The following is a 4,322-nucleotide window of genomic DNA, read 5'->3' on the forward strand; positions in this document are numbered from 1 at the left end:
TACTGCAAACTTCTATTGGAAATAACTCCTATGAGAGCAAAGGTATGTTGCAGTGAATAATATAGCTTTGTGTAGATTTTCTCAATAAATTTTAACAGCCTTCCATCAAATCATTATATCCTACATGAGAAGTAAAAGCAACTTCTGGATAAATAGAGGGATTAACACATTTACATTAAGTTGTGGCAAACACAGCTCTTTATTGTTCAAATATTTTCTGCCAGACATGGGGCAAACAATGTTTAATAATGCTATTTGTTTAAAGCGATTGAGTATATATAAATTGAAAATGAAAACAGACACAGAAACATAATTTTAACATTCAGTGACCATATAAGATGAACTATGTGAAAAGACTGCAAGCAACTTGGACAGAGAAATGCAAATCGAAACAACTCTAACGTACCATCTCACACCTGTCAGAATGGCCAAGATCAAAAACTGATGACAACTTATGCTGGAGAGGATGTGGAACAAGGGGAACACTCCTGCATTGCTGATGGGAGTGCAATCTTGTACAGTTGCTATAGAAATAAGTGTGGAGGTTTCTCAGAAAATTAGGAATCAATCTACCTCAAGACCCAATAATTCCACTCTTGGGCATTATACCCAATGGATGCTCAATCATATCACAAACACATGTGCTCAACTATGTTCATAGCAACATTATTCATAATAGCCAGAACCTGGAAACAACCTAGATGCCCCTCAACCTAAGAATGGATAAGGAAAATGTGGTACATTTTATGCAATGAGAGTACTACTCAGCAGTAAAAAGACAATGAGATCTTGAAATTTGCAGGCAAATAGATGGAACTAGAAAAAAACCATACTGAGGGAGGTAACCCAGACCCAGAAGGACAAATATAATGTGCACTCACTCATTAATAGATGATAGATACAAAGCAAAGAACACCCAGCCTCTAGGCCACAACCCCAGAGAACCTAGGTAACAAGGAGGGCCCTATGGGAGACATCCATGGATCTGTCTAGGAAGGGCAAATGGACAAGATTTCCTCTATACTCAGTGTTCAGCCTGCCCCATTAGCACAAGCCTAGAGCGCTTGAGCTTCTTTTTTGACAAGTGAAAACGGCAGAGCCAACTGCACTACCTGCATCGGCAAAAGCAAACGGGCAGTATCTTAACATTCTACAACAATTCTGCCTAAAGCAATCTTTGAAGTCTCACATCATATCGCCCCTTATAATTTTAATTAAAATTTTACTGCATGTATTCATTATAGAGGACTGCATGCCGCTGAGCACTTGCAGAAGGTAGGAGACAACGTATAGGAGTCAGTGCTCTTCCTCTCTCATGTGGGCCCCAGATGGAATTCAGGTCATCAGGCTGGGCAACAAGTGCCTCTGATTGCTGAGACATCTCGCAGCCCGTCCATCCCTCATCATGTTGCTCACAGATTTCCCTACAGCATGAAAGCAGCTCATCTGTCCAGCTGGCCTTTATCTTGTTCATTAAAATATAAAGTACAAGGGAACAGAGGCTTTCTTTGTAATATGTCAGGTTTTATCTGTTCTTAGGAGGCATCCAGCTCCATGAATGTTTGTAGCGTGTACTGTTTGTAGATTGTACAGTACACCACTGATTATCTACACAATGTAGATATTCATATATGTGTATAGGTAATTTACTGGATAAAACTTTCTTACCTATGTAGTCAAATTGAGATTTTTAAAATTTACATATGTTTTATCATAATCTCTCTATATACATATATGTGGCTATATATGTGTTATACGAGAATATCGAAACACTGGGGAATGGTAGTCTCTGAAACTGAACCCAGAAACCTATGTCCAGTTTGTATTTCTTCCATGATAGGGCAACTGGCTACCTATTCATTCATTTTTCTTGCTTACAAAATGACTGTCATTTTCCCTTACCCTGGCCTGATTTATCATCCACTCAGTAACTGCAACCCTCTTTCCAGCTCACACCTACCACTTTTGTCTGCCCAGCCAGTGGTAACCATGCATGGTCGATTGTTACCATGAATCCTGTCTACCATTTCTTGGGCATGGTAACTCAGCTTTTTTAGAGATGCTACTTTAATTCCTTATTGAAGCATTGGACACTGAGCCCTGATCTCCAGTGGCATAAATCCTCCCAAAGCAAGCCCACACTCTACAACAATGAGTTTGAGCCCGCGCAAGAGGCAGCCACTGCTGGCCACACCCCAGCTGTGCTGCTGGAGGGGTAACTAGCAGCCATGGCTTCCAGCTCAGGTTGCTGAAAGGGGTCTCCCGAGTCTTTGGCAGTGCTAATTGCTAGCTCCTTCTGGCATGCCAGCCAGGCTTCTTCCTCAGGAAGACCGCGCCATGTGCAAGCCACTCCCAGTGGCACGGCTTCAGAGACCACATTTGGCAGCAAGCTGCAACCTTTGAAAAGATGTTTTTATTTGCTCTAGCATTAGGTTCATTACATCATCTCCCACCTTCACAACGACTTTTTGTTTGTTTGTTTGTTTTCTTTTGTTGTTGTTGTTCCCTTTTGCAGCAGCGTTTTACCAGCTCGTTTCTGTGTCCAGTGACATTGTTGCAGAAGGGAGCCCACAGCTGGGTGAACTGACCTGGTATTTCCATTCAGGGGTGTGGGCACAAGAACTTGTCACATGGTAAGGAAACAGAGTGGAAAAAAGGAATCTGCCTTTACCTGAAGTCTATGACTGACTTTAATTCTACACTACTGTTCCACATGACCTGAGTCATGCTCATATATAATCTTTGCTTCTCCCTTAAGAGCGCCACAGGAGGAACCTTGGTTGTGACAAGCAAACTTCTGTGACTGATTTCCTAAAAGAAAGGGCTCCACATCACTTTTCTGCCTGATTTAACTTGATCCTTCAGTAACCGGAATTTAGCCAGCTACGCTATGAAATGACACAAAATCACATTCCCAGGCTCTGTAATATGCCATTCATTAGGATGACTCTCTTGGCATCCACTGTGGGTGTCCTCTTGCTACACCATAAGACCTAAGGGAACACAAAAGAGCCAAGCCACTAAAATAGCTGCCATAGAAAGCACTGTGGTCATAGGGCCAATGCCAATGCCAAAGGCATGCAGCAACTGAAATGCAGATGTTCGACTTGGCAACATGGCACGGCATGTGGGGCTTTCAAAGTCAGTGAACCGAGTGGGGTGACGATGGTTTTCATCTTCCAAAACTTGTCCTGAGATGGGAATTGCCGGATTAGAATTTTCTTTCTTCAAAAGATTAACTGCAAGTAGTTACTAGGAACTCATGTAGTGAGAACATTTTCTTCTTTCTCTTCTCTTTGGTGTTACAGAGTCTCAGGTGAACCGAAGAAACAGGTACTTGGAGTAACTGGGGCTTTCTCTTGCTTCATTTGAAAAGTTACCAGTGGGGAATCTCCCAGAAAACTTATGAATTGAAGTCTTTGTTCTTGGGGATCATAATCTAAAGTTCCTATCATTGAAAAATCTCACACTTATTATTTCCAAAGTTGATGTTCTCTACCACTTAACCCTTTTAAGTCATACAAACATTCCCTAAATTTAATATCATGCATTAAATTCTTCCATAAAATTCATATGCTAAATTTCCTATCCTTAGTACCTCAGGTAATAATCTTCTTTGAAACCAGGGTCATTATGTATATGATCAATAAAGTTGAGATGAAGTAGTGGTAGAGTTTACTATGTCTTACCTATATTATTGTTCTCCTCTGGAAAAGGAGATGTTAACCAGAGACACATGGAGAGAACAGCATGCGAACAGGAGGATGATAGAGAAAGAGCAAGGGAAGCCAAGGATGCCAAGGAACACCAATGCCACCAGAAAAATCACCAGTGACTGGAAGGACTTGGCGTGAGGAATCTTCTTTTTGCTTTGCAAGGAGGGACAAACCAAAGCCACCATTTGGGTCTGAACTGTAGCCTCTAGTCCTATCCATGGGAGGTTTCTGTCCTTCATTCTGTCTGTGGTGTTCATTGCAGCAATCTTAGCCAACTAACTCATACAGCCACCGCTTTCTGATCTATGTACCCGCGACCACTCCCACCTGAATTACAATTCTTGGGTAATTCTCTGCATTAACTGCTCACACTAGTTTCAAACAGAGAGATTAAGCATTGGGAATTGCTCTGCAAAATGAACAGATTCTGTAACACTGTTTTCAGTATCTTCAGTGATTTAAGTAACACTATCTATAAGTCCTGTGTGAATCACAAATTCTTCACTGTCCTAAAGAAAGGGGAAATGTAGATATTAAAGAGTGGAAACTCTAAAACAGTTACTGCAGTGGAGAGTCAGATGTACCTTGATCCGGGGAACAGTATCA

Source organism: Microtus ochrogaster, chromosome 10 (genome assembly GCF_000317375.1).
Source record: "Microtus ochrogaster isolate Prairie Vole_2 chromosome 10, MicOch1.0, whole genome shotgun sequence".
NCBI classification, from domain to species: domain Eukaryota; kingdom Metazoa; phylum Chordata; class Mammalia; order Rodentia; family Cricetidae; genus Microtus; species Microtus ochrogaster.